Source organism: Acomys minous, assembly GCF_964271855.1.
Source record: "Acomys minous genome assembly, chromosome: 4".
In the NCBI taxonomy this organism is placed as follows: Eukaryota; Metazoa; Chordata; class Mammalia; order Rodentia; family Muridae; genus Acomys; species Acomys minous.
Genome location: NC_140486.1, coordinates 111574382 through 111591623, shown reverse-complemented (window position 1 = coordinate 111591623; position 17242 = coordinate 111574382). Strand labels below are relative to the sequence as shown.

General features: G+C 41.8%; 1 protein-coding gene across 5 annotated transcripts in view; it reads right to left on the bottom strand.

Moving 5' to 3' along the window:
• GIGYF2 (GRB10 interacting GYF protein 2) overlaps nt 1-17242 on the bottom strand; it is a 130121-nt gene that overhangs the window by 103052 nt on the left and 9827 nt on the right. The gene's annotated exons all lie outside the window — the stretch shown is intronic.

Sequence of the window (17242 nt, the reverse complement as noted above, 5' to 3'; positions counted from 1 at the left end):
AAAAAAACAAGTGCTTTGCAGGAATTAGAAAGGAGAAAAAAGTAATAAAAGAAGTTGGGGAAGGGGCTCGGTCAGGGATGAAAAAATGAGGTAGAAAGTAGAGGAGAGAGAAAACAAACACAAGCTGAAGGTTATTATGGTTTGCTGCTTATATATGAAACTGCATAATCCAAATGGTCATACAACAGCCTTAAAGTATTGAACAGGGGTTAAAGAATGACCAGGCTCAGTGGGTTATACTTGAAGTCTCAGATACTTGTGATACTATGGCAAGAAAGGACATTTTTTTCTTGAATTGCCGGGCAGTGATGGTGCACCCCTTTAATCCCAGCAGTTGAGAGGCTAAGACAGATGGATCTCTTGAGAGTTCTAGGCCAGCCTGGTCTACATGGTGAGTTCCAGAACAACCAGGGCTATGTAAAGAAAAACAAAGAAGGAAGAAGAGGAGCAGGAGGAGGAGGGAGGAGGCAAGAAGAAGAGGAAGGAGTGAGGAAGGAGGAGGGCGGAGGGAGGCGGGAGGGAAGGAAGGAAGGAAAGAAGAGGAGGAAGAGGATCAATAATAAGTTTAACAGGGATAAAAATGGGAGTGGAGGGCTGGAGAGATGGCTCAGAGGTTAAGAACACTGGCTGCTCTTCCAGAGGTCCAGAGTTCAATTCCCAGCAACCACATGGTGGCTTACAACCATCTATAATGAGATCTGTTATTAATCAGACTATCAGTAGTCAGAGAAGCCTCCAAGCCCCCAAAATAACAAAGGCTATCATCATTGCTCTTGGTTACCTACCAGGATAAGATGTATAAGACCCTGTTACTAAAGTCACAACACACTTTGTTTGTGGGACATAAAGAAAACAAGGTGGAACCGACCTGAAATGTCCCTTCCTAATGGCTAGATTTCATGGTTCCATAAGGTGCTATACAGGAGAGAAAAGCCATGAATGGTATTATACAGCATTGAACCCTGAATGCTGTAATACCAACCTGCTAGGTATAATGTACTCACTAGTACAATAATGGCAAGAAAGTGATTGGAGGGAACCAGCCACTCTGACTGGAAGCCTGCCCCAAAGGGAAACCCATGGCTCAGAATGTCATAAGCTCTAGAGAACCTACTATTGTTGTTTTGCTAAATGACATAGAATTTGATGAGACAGAGCCAGACACCATGGTGCACATCTGTAACCCCAACACTTGGGGGCTTAAACAGGAAGATCAGAATTCAAGGTCAACCTGGATTATAAGACTAAGATTGTGTCTCAGTAAAAAAAAAAAAAAAACAGAAGTGAAACTGCTTCATAATCATTTTGAGTAACACACTACTACTACACAGCTAGGAAAAGGAGGTGTGGGGGAGTGCTATGTTCATGTGTGCATGTGAAGACTAGAGGCTATCAATCAAGTCTATTTGTCAATTATGCTGTACTTTTTGAGGCAAGGTCTCTTTATTGAAGCAGAGCTGAGTTGGTTAGACTAGCTGGCCAATTCGGCTTGATTATCTGACCAATTCGGCTTGATTATCTGACCAGCAGGCTGAGGCATCCTCCTGATTCTGCCTCCCCAATGCTCAAATCATAGTCATGTGCCACTGTATCCAGGTTTTGAGTGATGGCTCTAGGAGATCAAACCTGGTCCCAATACTTGCATGGCAAGTGCTTTACCAACTGAGTCATCTCTAGCCCCTTTTCCTTTTAACAGGTGCACAAAAATAATACACTGTATAATTAAAATCTATTAAAACTCTTATTTGGCTGGGCGTGGTGGTGCACGCCTCTAATCCCAGCACTGGGGAAGCAGAGGCAATCGGATCGCTGCGAGTTCAAGGCCAGCCTGGTCTACAAAGCTAGTCTACAACAGCTAAGGCTACACAGAGAAACCCTGTCTCGAAAATCCAAAAGAAAACGAAAAAAAGAGATGTTATTTCTTTTTCAGTTTTCATGTGATGTATACACGTGACGTTGCATGTTTGCTTGCATGGGTAGTTGTGCATGTGCAGGCTCAAAGTTGGTTTTGGGAATCATCCTTGATGTCTTTCCCACACTATTTATTGAGGCAGATTCTCTCAATCAAAGCCAGAGCTCACCAGCAACAGTAGTCTCTCTAGCCAGACTCATCTGGGGATTACTTCCTTGTTCCTAGCTTCTGAAGCTACAATTTCAGACAGGCTGCTGCTATTGCCACTTGGCATTTATATGGGGTAAGGATGCAAACTCCAGTCTTCAGGCTTACATGGCAAACACTTTGATAACTGACCCATCTCTCAAATTTTCTAAGAGAGTTCTTTTTTGTTTGTTTGCTTGCTTGCTTGCTTGCTTTCTGTTTTTTCAAGAAATGGTTTCTCTGTGTAGTCTTGGCTGTCCTAGACTTGCTTGGTAGACCAGGCTGGCCTCTAACTCAAGAAATCTGCCTGCATCTGCCTCCCGAGTGCTGGGATTACAGGCGTGTGCTACTGTGTCCGGCTTCAAAGAGCGCTTTTTAAAAATACTAGTATTAAAATTCTGTGCCAGATTTCCTAAGAGTACCATTTCTTTTATTTGCTTGTTTTTTGAGGAAAGGACCAACCACGTAGTCCAGATTACACCCAGACTCTGCTTCATGAGTACCGAGATTACAAATGTGTGCAACATATCCAGCTACCTGCTGTGTTTTCTTCTAAATTGTGCATAAGGTTAAGAGCTTCACAATGGATACATGCATTAAAACCAGTTAAACTCACAGTACATCCCTCGACAGACCAAGATTGTTGAAACAAGTATTCTGCATATCAATCAGTATTGTTACCTTACTGTCAGGGTTTGTTCAGTATGCTCTATACATGTGAAACTGCCTGGTTACCAAATAGAGCTATATAGACTGCATTGACAGTTACATTTTCTGTAATAGAAAACACCTAGAGGCTGAAGAGATGGCTTAGTCATTAAGAACCCCTTCTGGCTGGGTGTAGTGGTTCATACCTGTAAACCCAGCACTCAGGGGGGCAGAGGCAGGCGAATTGCTATGAGTTCCAGGCCAACCTGGTCTACAGCCAAGGCTACGCAGAGAAATCTGTCTCGAAAAAACAAACAAACAAACAAAAAACTACTTTCTGTTCTTGCAGAGGACAGGGGCACAGTTCCCAGCAGCCACATGGTGTCTCACAACTATCCATTATTTACAATTTCAGGGGAACACAATGCCCTTCTCTGACCTCTGCAGGCACCAAGAACACATATATGTGCAAGTAAAACACTAATACACATAAAATAAATGTATATTTTAATCTTTTTGTTGTTATTGTTTGTTTCTTTTTTGTTTTATTGTTGTTGAGTTCCAGAACAGGCAAGGCAGTTATACAGAGAAACCATATCATTCATTATATAATATAATTATGTGTGTGTGTGTGTGTGTGTGTGTGTGTGTGTGTGTGTGTGTGTAAATGACAGTTCTTCATTTTTTCCCATCTTGACTAGTACTAGCTGGATATTTTTGACACAAATTTTTCTATTTTTACCCAGAATATCCATGACTTATTTGGTTGTGAACTCCTCAAGTGTTGTCTCAACTAAGTCCCTGTGGAAAGATAGAACTCTGCTCACTTAAGAGTGCAAAAAGGGCCACAGGAAATGAGGAAAAATTCCTAAACAGCCTGGGAAAGGGAGCATGGGAGAAAGGTCCCACCCACCATGCCTGAAATTACAAACTTGATTTTTTTTCTATATTATTACTGTGTGAGTCATTCTAAACCAATTGAATTTCATTCTAAACCAATTGAATTAGCCTATCTCAAAGCAAGTAGCAACTGATAAAGGCACCACTGTTTTGAAATTTTATTGATCAATCACACTGAAAAACAAGCCAATCATGTGAAATTCCTCCCATTTCTCAATCCTTCAACTAGTCGTTTTCTCTCAACTACTGCACTTTCTTTCTTTCTCTTTTGTTTTCTTTTTGTGTTTTGGTTTTTATTGTTTTTTTTTCAAAATAGGGCTTCTCTGATTAGCCTGTCCTGGTTTCGCTTTGTAAAGCAAGGCTGGCCTTGAACTCACAAGAGATCCACTTGCCTCTGCTGCCCTGAGTGCTGGTATTTAAAGGTGTGCCTCACTGTGCCCAGCTAACTACTGCTAACTCTTAAAGAACCTTTTTATATCCTTTCAAGAGTCTGGACTCCTTTAACTCATATTTAACTACAACAAAATTCCTAAGCTAGATATGGTGGTGATGTACACTACAATAATTAGTCTGCACTATGTAGCCAAATCCTAGCTCCAAAATCATTAAAATTTTCAGAAACCTAATTTACAAAGCCAGAAGGATGGCACAGGAATCAGGAGCACATACTGCTCTTGCAGAGGACCCACAAAGGGTAGCACACAACTGCCTGAAACAAACATTCCTACAGCCTTCCAGGGAGATGGCAGCAGAATGGAAAGATCAGGAGGTCAAAGTCAGCTAACATCAAGCTGCAGGCCAGCTTAAGCTACACAGGCTCTGTCTTTAAAAAAAAAAAAAGAAAAGAAAACAAACAAAAAAATAAAAACCCACCTGGGTGGGAGACAAGCACAGGAGACAAAAGTATATACACTGGGCTAGAGGTTACAGGTAGAAGAAGGCCTTATGTTAGCCATGTGCAGCTCACAGCTTGTGCTTAGTTCAATTTCATCCCTAGCTTCTCCGGAGATACAACTGTTACCACCATGTCCATCATATCTGCAACATAACTTAGTAAGTCAATGATCACTCTTCCCTTCCCTTCCCTGAAGTTGACTTTGAAAGTAAACATGTTAAAAACTTACAAAGTGTCCTACCATACCTCTTTGTATGTTCACCTATATGTTGTGAAAAGGGGGGACTAGCTATTCATTTCCACAAACTAGAATTACACTACAAATCTGGGGTGCCTAACATGGAAAGAACTTTAGTATACAACCCAACTAGCTTACACAATAAGGAAAAAAGGTTAAAGGGACAAAAGAGTGAACCTTCCGGTATCCGTTCCACGGGACAGGTCCTTAGGTGTCTCTCTGGCCCGCGTGCTGGTCCAGCCTGTTCGCTGCTCCACATGCGCTCAAGCCCGGCCTGAATCTGTTGTTCTCTCCTCCCCACCTGCCTGAGTCTCGTGGGAAGGGCGGTCTCCTTCAACCGTTTGAGGGTCAATTAGAAAAACAATAGCCCTGGTGGGGTTCCCAGGTCTGCTTCCTGAATTCCAGGCCCAGGATGGCTCCACTCAGTCTGTCACAAGGTATTTATGGGGTGCCCCAACGGTAAAGCCCGCCAAGACTGCTTCCACCTGTGACAAAGCTTAATCTTTCTCACAGTGCCCTGGTTTCTGTCTTTGACGCCTCATAAACAGCACGTAATAGGACATGCCTGCAATCTAGAGAACTGGAGATGGAGGCAGAAGATCAGAAGTTCAAGGTAATTCTCAGCAAGATGGAGGATACCCTGGGATACATGAGACCTTGAATCTAAAGAAAAGCCCATCTATCCTCTATTCTAAAACATGTACTCTTGGCCAGCCCATGGCAGCACACGACTTTAATCCCAGCACTCAGGAGGCCGAGGCAGGCAGATTGCTGGGAGTTCAAGGACAGCCTGGTCTACAAAGCTAGTCTAAGACAGCCAAGGCTACCCCAGAGAAACCCCGTCTCGAAAAACAAACAAAAAACCCAAAAACCAAAAATGTATTCTCAGTATAGATAAATGGAAAAATTTTTGTTTTAGTTCTTCAAGAAATTTAGATTTAATTATTTTATTTCTTGTGTATTGTTTTGCCTGCATGTATGTGTGTGTACCACAGGCATTCCTGGTGCCCAAGAAAAGCAAAAGAGAAGAGTCATGTCCCTGAAACTGGAGTTACAGATGTTTGTAAGCCATTTTATGTAGGTGCTGGGAACTGAAACTGGGTCCTCTGCCAAACAACAAGTGCTCTTAGCCACTGAGTCATCTCTCAAGCCCCAAGTCACAATTTTTGAAGATTACATAATGTTTACAGAAACAGGTACTTTAAGTTTTTTGCCATAGTGAGTAAACACTGCTTTACACGACGTAGTTATATTTTTAATACTGAACAGATTCCCAAAATTGGTTGTTTCATAAAATGACATATAACACAATAATTTCCTTGTTTTGAGACAAGATCTCATCAAATAGGCTAGGCTGGCCCAGAACTCATCCTCTATCCTCTGTCAAGTACTGGAATACAGGGAATGTATCATCAAGATCAGCTAGTACAGTACTTTAGGACAATTTACTTCAAGTTCATTACAGTAAGTTTAACATTACATCTACTGTACATTCAATATAGTTGTCTATGAAAGTTCCATGCTGTCCTTTTTTGTGATGGAGAGTAGAGGAATTAGATTTAGAACATGGTTGCTCTGGCCAACCTAGTTAAGAACAAAGTTCCAGGTACAGAAAAGCTTAGGTCCAGGTGTGGTGATATACGCCTTTAATCCCAGCACTCAGGAGACAGGGGCATGCAGATCTCTGAGTTCTAGTCAGTTCTGTGAGACAGTTTAGTTGAGTCGGTGAATTAAGAGACAGTGCAGTGAAGCTGAATTTGTGGCAGTTCAATTTGTAGAATTCAGAGGCAGTTTTACCAGGACAGGGTTTCTCTGTGTAATAGCCCTGGCTATCCTGGAACTTTTTTTGTAGACCAGGCTAGCCTCAAACTCACAGCAATCTGCCTGCCTCTGCCTCCTGCATGATGGGATGAAAGGCATGCGCCACCACTACAGGCTCACACCAGGCTACCAAAAGTTTTACAGAGACAGGCTGAAGAAAGCACAAGCTAGACAAAGGTAAGGACAGAATGAGAAGGATCCAGAAGATTAGGAGAGAGGCCAGGCAAAGCAATTCAGTCAGAGGCTGAAAGAGAAGGCAGTTTGAATCAGTCAGCCTAGAGGGGTGTTTTAGCCATAACACCTGAGTTGAACCAGCCAGCAAGATTCCAGAAAAGGCTAAACAGAGTGAGCTTATTCAGCAGACGTCTCAGAAGCTGAAAATATTCTAGGCCTAGATTAGATTGTATGGAGGCTAGAAGCTTCCAGTACTGGCCTAGGTTAGTAGATGGAGACAGTAAGCCTCAGAGATGACAACAATTAAATCTGGTGAATAAAAGTTGCTTTTATAATGGAGTCTTTCAGAGGATGGGGCAATGTTCAGCAAAGCCCAAAAGTCCATGCTAGGCAAGTGCTCACTCCCGTTCTCATACTGTTGTTTTTAACTTTTCATTTATACCTTTAAATGTGCTCAAGTTTGTAAGAGACGAGGGTAAAGGAAATGGATCAGTCAATAAAATGCCTTAGAAGCATTCAAACCTCGGAATCCACATTTTTAAAGGCAAGCATAGAGCTGGAGAAATAGCTCAGAGGTTAAGAGCACTGCCTGCTCTTCCAAAGGTCCTGAGTTCAATTCCCAGAGCCCACATAGTGGCTCACAACCACATATAACGAGATCTGGTGCCCTCTTCTGATATGCAGGTGTACATGCAAGCAGAATACTGTATATATAATAAATAAATCTTTAAAAAAAAAAAAAAAGCCAGGCATAGTGGTAATCCCAGTGCTGATGCGGCAGAGGCAAATGGATCCCTGAGGCTCCCTGCCAGCCAATCTAGCCTAATCAATGAGCTCAGGCCTTTGAGAGAATTTATCTTTAAAAAAGAAAAAAAGCTGGGCTAACTAAATGGCTCGGCTTGTAGAGGAATTGCTGCCAACCCTACTTTTGATCCCCAGAACCCACAGTAGAAAACCAATTCCTGCAAGGTGTCCTCTAATTTCCATGTACACTATAGCACATATACACACTTGCGTGCAAGCATACACAGAGGTACAAATAAATAAAGTTAAAAAGATGATGTGACTGGCTCCTAAGGAACAACAGCTGAGATTGTTTTCTGACATCTACATTTAAGTGTACACACACACAAACACACTGGGCACACAAATATGTTTCTGAACACACAGGGATTCCATACCAAGATTCCTAACAGCAGTTACACACAGCAAGCATTAAAACATTTATTAGGGGATGGGAAGATAGCTCAGTGGATAAAGTGTTTGCTAAGCAACAAACATGAGAATCAGACTGCCAGCACTCACATAAAAGCTGGTCACACAGGCTGGTGAGATGGCTCAGAGGTTAAGAGACTGACTGCTCTTCCAGAGGTCCTGAGTTCAATTCCCAGCAACCACATGGGGCCCCAACTATCTATAATGGAATCTGATGATCCCTTCTGAAGATATACATGCAGGCAGAGTACTATATACATAATAATAAAAGTTTAAAAAAAAAAAAGCTGGTCACAGCAGCATCAATTTGTAACACTATCCTTGGGGGAAATAAAGGCTGAAAAGGTGAATCCTGAGTGCTTAACAGCCAGCCAGCTGAACTGAAATTGTGCTTTAAGCTCAGTGAGAATCTATCCCATAAAGTAAGGTGGAAAGCAATAGGGTAGAACACTAGAAATCAATCCCTGATTCTCACACACACACCCTGCATGCACCTGTCTCTCGCACACGCTCTCTCTCTCATACCCACACAAAAATTTAATTGGCCAAACTTAGATTCTATGAATATATTAAAGATTTTAAAAGGGAAAGAAGACTGTGTAACTTGGTGGAAGAGTGCCTATCTAGCATGTGTTAATTCCCAACACTTAAAACAAAAAGGTGAGGGCCATTATTGATCAAAACTACTATGACATCCCAAAAGCTAACCAAACAACTAAGGCAACATGAACAAATCAGTTTCCATGAACTGAGACAGTCAGTGCTGCACATCTGCAAGAGTGTCCACAGTCTTAAGCTGGCTAATACCGCTTAAAGCTGGAAACTGTAAAATCTAAAACAAAGACACCTATACTACAATATGCCAACAGTGCTCACATGAAAACTTTTTACCAAATGCCTACCAAACACCAGGCCCTGTTTGGTTCTGAACTATGGAGGAATACTACATTCAAGAAACTAAAGGGGCTGGAGAGATGGCTCAATGGTTAAGAGCACTGATTTTGGGCTGGAGAGATGGTTCAGAGTTTAACAGCACTGGCTGCTCTTCCAAAGGTCCTGAGTTCAACTCCTAGCAACCACATGGCAGCTTATAACCATCTATAATGAGATCTAGCCCCTTCTTCTGGAATATAGTCATACATACAGGCAGAATGCTATATATCTAAACAGACAGACAGACAGACAGACAGACAGACAACCAATCTAGGTTCAATTCCTAACACCCACATGGTGGCTCACAGCCATCCATAACTCTAGTCTAAAGGATCCAATGTTGTCTTCAGGCCTCTGTGGGCACAAGACACATACATAGAGCACAGACATACATAAAGGCAAAACACAAATACACACCAAAAAAAATTAATCTTTTAAGTTCTCAAGAAGAAAGCAACACAAGACTGAGTGAATGAGAAACCAGGGAAGGCTTAAACAGTTTAAGTGACAAAGGAACAGGAAATGGAAGAGAGCGAGAGCGCGCAGCCTTGCTCAGACACTAAGCAGTACATGCAGCTCTCCTGCAGCTGCAGCATAAAGGAAGGCTACAGAGGGCTACAATGGTGACAGCCTGGCCTTGAACTGTCCCTGAAACTCTCTAAGTTGACAGTTTATAAGGAGATGCATGTTACCACTGTCTTACCTTGTATTAAATGTGAGGTTTAACCCTTAATATACGTGAGGCATTGTAAGTCTTTTAAATCAAGATCAATCTATTCTTACAACTAAAACCTTTTAACCTTTAATATACATGTCTTTTGGGGGAGGGGAGGGTTTTTGGTTTTGTTTTGGCCTTTCCAGACAGGGTTTCTCTGTGTAGCCTTGGCTATCCTGGACTCGCTTTATAGACCTCAAAATCACAGAGATTTGCCTGACTCTGCCTCTCTGAGTGCTGGGATTAATGGCATACAGCACTACTCCCAGAAAGCAAACAATTTGTTTTGGCTTGGTTTTGGCTTTTCAAGACAAGGTCTCTCTGTATAGCCTTGGCTGTCCTGGCCTCAAACTCACAGCAATCACCTGCCTCTGCCTCCGGAGTGCTAGGATTAAAGGCGTGCGCCACCACACCCAGCTAAAGCAACAATTTTTAAGATACCAAATCTTCAAGGTTTATGGGCTCTCTTTGTTTTTCTTTTACTTTGCACTTTTTCTGATTTCTAATAACAGGTATCTATTTTGGGAGAAAAGAACATCAAACTGAAAAAAGGTGAAAGCCATTCTTCCACAAAAGGAACAGGGGCAGGACATCCGTCTCCTAAATTCTTCTAGTCCCTTACCTCTTTCCCAGTAGGCCCAACTTTTTTTGTGTGTTTTTGGGTTTTGTTTTGTTTTGTTTTTTGTTTTTGTTTTTTCAAGACAGGGTTTCTCTGTGTAGCCTTGGCTGTCCTAGACTCACTTTGTAGACCGGGCTGGCCTCTAACTCACAGCAATCCACCCGCCTCTGCCTCCCAAGTGCTAGGATTAAAAGCGTGCACCACCATGCCTGACAAGGTTAGGTTTTCTAAACAAAATGTATAGTAAAATATTTCCTTTGGCTCAATATTAAAAATCTAAGAGATTCAGATAGCATTATCTGGTAACACATAGCTAGATTACCTGACTATATTAAGGATAAGAAATACAATGACAATCTCTCGTAAAGACAACTGAGCCTAGTAAAAGCAGGCCATTATAAGAGCTATAGGGAAAGTTATAGAGATTATAAATAACACACTTTAAATACTTTGCTTTGTTTCTTTTGGTTTTTCAAGACAGGGTTTCTCTGTGTAGCCGTGGCTGTCCTAGACTCACTTTGTAGACCAGACTGGCCTCAAGCTCACAGTGATTTGCCTCCCTGTGCTAGGATTAAAGGCGTGTGCCACCACGCCCAGACGTTATAAATACTAATATTTACATTTGTTTTAAAATTACATCTGTTTACCTGTTGGGGAAAGAGGGACAGTATACCTATCCAAGGAATTGAATTCAGGTTATCAAGTTTGGTGACAACCACTCTTACCTGTTAAGCTCTCTGGCCAGCCCACGAGTTTTAGTTTGCTTTTAAAGTGTGTGCGTGAGTGTGTACGTGCGTGCGTGTTTCTAAAAATCAGTTCTCTCCTTCCATCATGTGAGTTCTGGGAACCAAACTCAGGTAGTCATCAGCCTACTATTTAGTTTTGAATAATAAACTATAGGTTAATTCTTTTCCTAACAGACTTGTCATTTACATATACAAAAAGGAGGACTGGACAGGGAGAGAGCTCAGTGGATAAAGTGCTTGCCTTGCCTTATAGGACCAAAATGTAAATCCCCAGAACCAATATAAAGGTGAGCACGGTAGTTCCAGTCTACAACCCCAAGTTCTTTATTGAGATGGGAAGGGCAGAAAGAAGAATCCCCAGAAGCTCATAGGCTGGCTGGCCTGGCACTTGAAACAGAGAAGTTACAGAAGAGATCCTGGCCTCAAGATGGATGGTTGTTAGGAGCAAGACCTCCACAGGTACGCTATGGCATGTAGTCACACACACACACAAACATTCTGAAACCTAAGCTATAAACAAAGAAGAATGGCTCAGTTGTTGGCTACTCTTACAGAAGACTGGGGTTAAATTCCCAGCACCTACATGGCGACTCCGATGTCTGTAACTCCAATTCCAGGGGATCCAGGCACAAAGGCGGTAAACATACCTACATACAAGCAAAACACTCATACACATAAAATAAAATAATAAAAAATTAAAGAGTACTGCTATAATTTAATATAACATTTCAAAATTTAAATTAAAAAACAAAAGCTGGGTCTGATGAGATAAAATTATAAATTCAAGGGTAGCCTAAACTATACCAAATTCCAGACACACACACACAAAAAAGTAGGGAGGGGAGGGGAGAGGAAAAGGAGGGGGAGGGGAGGAGAGGAAGAGGTTGCTGAATAATCCAAACACTCAGAAAATGAAGATAAATGACATTATACAGATTGTGTGTGTGTGTGTGTGTGTGTGTGTGTGTGTGTGTGTGTGTATGCGTGTGTGTATAAAACAATTAAAGAAATAAGAGGCCATAAATTTGAAAAAGAGCAGGGAGAAGTACATGGCAGGGTTAGAGGAAGAGGAAAAACAAAGTAACTATAGTTTAATTTAAAATATTAGAAATAGCTGGGCATGGTGGTGCATGCCGTTAATCCCAGCACTCAGGAAGCAGAGTAAGGCAGATCTCTGTGAATTCAAGGCCAGCCTGGTCTACAGAGAAACTCCATCTCTCGAAAATTTGTACGTGTGTGTGTGTGTGTGTGCGCGCACACCATTTAAATCAAACAGAATGGCTACAAGGGACAAATTTATTAAAGTAACTAACTATCAAACCACACTATGAGCATGTTCTTTTTTTTGGGGGGGGGGATGGCCTCACTTTGCCTCAACTAGCCTGGAACTCAAGAGATTCACCTGCTTCTTATACCTCCTAAGTGTTCTCTTAGTAGGATACAGATATAACTCTCTACTGTGACTTTCTTCCTAAAAATCCACAACCCCAATCAAATGTTAAGGAAAACACCAGACAACTCTAATACAAAAACACCTGACCACTACTAAACTCATCAAGGACATCAAAACAAAGGAAGCAATCAAAGCAAAGCCTAAGGATATGCACATATGCCATATGTTATCCTGAATATTAACTACAACACAAAAGCACCAGGTAAAACTAAACAAACAAGAAAGGAATAAATGACAGATTTTAACAACAGGCATCAATATTGGCTTACTAACTATAATAATATATCACAGAAACAATGATGTCAACCTAGGAGAAATCTATTACCCTCTCAATTTTCTGTAAATCTACAACTGTTCTTAAAACTTAAAGTGTATCATAAAAACAAAGGAAACTAAGGCTATAACCATAAAAGTTAACTTTTTTTGGCATTTAATTCTTGTTTTTTGGTTTGGAGATTTTTTTTTTTTTTTTTTGGTGGTGGTACTAGGGATGGAATAGGATTTTGTGCATGCTAGATTGTGTACGTACCTGTAGCCAAGTAGGACTTCCAGTAGAGGGAGGGTGACACCAACCCACCCATAAAAACCTCTGACCCAAAATCTGTCTTGCCTACAAGAAGTATAGGGATAAAAATGGAGCAGAGATTGAAAGAATGGCAAACAAATGACTGGCCTAACTTGAAATCCACCCCATGGGAGACAGCCAACGCCTGACAGCAGTAATGATACACTCACAGACAGGAGCCTAGCATAACTGCCTTCTGTGAGGCTTCCTTCAGATGGAAGCAAATGCAGAAACACACAGTCAAACAATAGGCCAAGCTCAGGGAGTTCTGTGGAAGAGTGGGAGGAAGAAATGAGGGAGCCGGAGGGATTAAGGACACATGAGAAGACCTACAGAGTAAACTAACATGGTCTCATAGAGACTGAACCAGTAACCAAAAGAGCTTACAAGGGCTGGACCTAGATCCCCTACATATATGTAGCAGACATGCAGCATGGTCATCATGTGGGTCCCCTAAGAACAGGAGCAGGGGCTGTCTCTTACTCTGTTACCTACTTTTGGATCCTTTTCTCCCCTAGCTGGGCTGCTTTGTCTGGCCTCAGTGGAAGAAAATGTGCTTGTCCTGCTGTGACTTAAAGTGCTAGAACCAGTTGATGCCCCTTAGGAGCCTCCCCTTCTCTGAGGAGAGAGGGGAAGGGAGGGAAGAAGAGAACATGAGGGTGAGACTGGGAGGAGAGGTGGGTGGGGACTAGAATCAGGCTATAAAGTGATTAAAAAAAATTTTTTTTTAATTTCCAATGTGAAAAAAATAAAAATAAATAAAGTATGACTAACACATTCCCTCCAATAGTCTTAGCACTTGAGAGGCAGGCACAAGATTGCTGAGTTCAAGGCCAGCCCAGGCTTACACATCCAGTTCCAGACCAGCCTGAACTACTAACTACTATTAAGTAAATAAAGAAAAGTTACTCAACCACAGTAGCCACAGTGTGCATTGTGCAATAAACATATTTGTGTATAGCTATTGTACTGGTTAACGGTGACTGACAGGGCAGTCCCTATAGCATAAATTCTGTTGAATACTGCTGGAGATTATTATTGTAAAAGGAATTGAAACTGATTACAGCTTCCACAAATCTGTTCCTACTCAGCCCTAAAAACCTTCAATGGTTGAAACTTCTAGGTTGAAACCTGGGGTAATCGCATATTTGGCTTGTACAAAGCCCTGGGTTCAATCCCTAGCAACAACAAATTTTAAACTTCAATGGTATGTGATTACAATTCAAACAAATTTTAAATTATTTTTAAGAACTCAAGGTATAAGCTAGAGAAGTAGCCTAGTTGATACAGAGTGCTTGCTTTTCGTGTATGAGGAGTTCAGCAGGTTCAAGGACAGCCTGGTCTACGCAGTGAGTCCCAAGCCAACTGGGGTTACATAGCATGATCTTATCTCAAAAATCAAAGTAATATAAACACATACAAACACCCTGGAAAGCTATGAAGGGGTATAAAAGATCAACATGGCCATCACCAGGATCTAAAATGTAACACAGTTTTAAGTCTGTATCTTCTCAGACTGGAAAGTTGTCTCAGCAGTTATAAAGAGTACTGGCTGTTCTTCTAAAGCACCCACATGTCTGCTTGCAACCATCCAGTTCCAGAAGATTTCCAACACCCTCTTCGGGCCTTTTTGGGTACTGCATGCATGTGGTACACAGAAATAAATGCAATGGAATACATTAGTGTGCCCTCGTTTTTTTAAAAGTATTTAATTTTTTAAAGATTTATTCATTATTAATGTACATAGTGCTCTGCCTGAATGTACACCTGCAGGCCAGAAGAGGGCATCAGATCTCAGATCACATTATAGATTGTGAGCCACCATGTGGTTGTTGGAAATTAAACTCAAGATCTCTGGAGGAGCCATCTCTCCAACCCCAGAAAGGTATGTTATATGGTGGTACATGGGCTGAGGAATGGCTCAATGGTTGAGAGTACTGTTGCTCTTGTAAAGGACCCAGGTTCTGTTCCCAACACCTACATAGAAGCTCACAGCAATCTGTAACTCCAGTTTAAGGGGCTCCAATGCCCTCTTATGGCTTCCTCAGACACCAGGCATGCATGCTGTGCACATACATACATTTAGGCAAATACTCATACACATAAAAATAAATCTAAAATAAAAGGTTTTTTGGGTTGGTTTTTTTGTTTGTTTGTTTTTTGTTTTTTGGGTTTTTTGAGACAGGTTTTCTCTGTGTAGACCAGGCTAACCTCCTCCTGCCTCTGCCTCCCAAGTGCTGGGATTAAAGGCGTGCGCCACCACGCCCGGCCAGTGTGATATTCTCGATCAGATTCCTTGAAGCAGGAAGACCCACCCTAAATGTGTGGGGCATCTTCTGGTGTCCACCCACATAAAGCACGTGGAAGGAGAGGCAGCTTTTTGCCTGCTTTCACTTTCACAGGTGAATTCTTTCCTGCTGCTGCAGCATCCCTTCACTGATATTAGATGCAGCTTCTTCGAGATTCCAGGGCAGACTTAAGATCTCCACCAGCCAGGCCTTCAGGGCCAGACTAGAACTGCTGAAACATGCCGCCCTGTGGACTGAACAATTAAGTTCTTGGCCTCTGCAGTGTGAGACAGCCATTGCTGGACTACCTGAATTGAATCCTGTAAGCCAATTAATAAATCGTGTGTGTGTGTGTGTGTGTGTGTGTGTGTGTGTGTGTGTGTGTTCATTCTAGCAGTTCTGTTCCTTTAGAGAACCCTGCTTAATCCACCTTCTTCTCTCCTTGCAGTCTTTAGAGTAATTTGTTTCCTCCTCTCCTTAATCTTCCCCATGCTGTTCCATTACTACTCCTTCCCTTTCCATCATCACAGTAAACCCACTTTTCAAGAAGACCATGTTCTTATACTCAGAACAGGTGTGTAAGGAGCTTGGAAGACTTTCAGCAGTGCCCCATCAATTCCCAAGCAGATGATACTGAGAGCCCTTAGATTTGGCTATCTCCTTCACAGCTATGCCATGATGTTCCAATTAAAAAGTGCCAAGGCAATACTGCCATCGACTGTCAGTCTCTACAGCCTAAGACCCAAATGCTGAAGAGACTGAGCTCCTAAGACTTCCTCCAGGCCCAGAACAACTTGAATACAAAAAACTTTGTCTCAAAAGAACATGCTAGGCATTAAAGATGCTCTAATAAAAAGTAATATTGTTACTAACATTTCCCCTACTGTTTGGAAATAATATGCAAGTATTTCTTTTTTGTCCTCCTTTTGATGAAAGAAAAAAACATTATCATTCTGGCGCTGGCTGTCAGGGTGCATGTCTTTAATCCCAGCTGAGGGAGGCAGAGGCCAGCCTGGTATACATAGCAAGTGCTAAGTTAGCCAAAGCTACACAGACAAACCTTGTCTCCAAAAACAAAAACAAAAACTCATCCTAAGAAAAACTAGGGTACCTTCAACATGGCTATGTCACATGATAATCTTACCCTTGAGTCCATATTTTCCAAAAAGGGATACCCAGGGCCTATCAAAACTTGTGCACAGAACATATGAAAAACTTTGTAAAACATAAAACTTTGAATAAGTCTTAACTCAATGTCTAGAGTTACTAAAATATATCATTTGAGACAACTCTTCTACTGTAAAAATAAACTCAACTCTAATCTGCTAAGTAAAAAAGCCTTTGGAAAGGCCGGGCGTGGTGGCGCACGCCTTTAATCCCAGCACTCGGGAGGCAGAGGCGGGCGGATCTTTGTGAGTTCGAGGCCAGCCTGGTCTACAAAGTGAGTCCAGGACAGCCCAGGCTAACACAGAGAGACCCTGTCTCGAAAAACCAAAAAAAAAAAAAAAAAAAAAAAGCCTGGGAAGATGGCTCTATCAGCAAAGCACATGCTACGCAAGCATGAAGACCAACTCTGGACCATCATCCGTGTAAAGTCAGGTATGGTGGAATCACTTGTAATCCAGCCACTCTAGACAATTGGTAAACTCCAGGTTTAGTGAGATCCTGTCTCAAAAAATAACAGCAGTGGCTGGGCAGTGGCAGCGCACACCTTTAATCCCAGCACTCAGGAGGCAGAAGCAATGGAATCACTGTGAGTTCGAGGCCAGCCTGGTCTACAAAGCGAGTCCAGGACAGGCAGGGCTACACAGAGAGATCCTGTCTTGAAAAACCAAAAAATAAAAACTTTAAAAAAACAAAACAAAACAACAGAAAACTATTGGGGAAGCTACCTAATGTCAACCTCTGGTCTGCACATGTCCATAAACATGCAT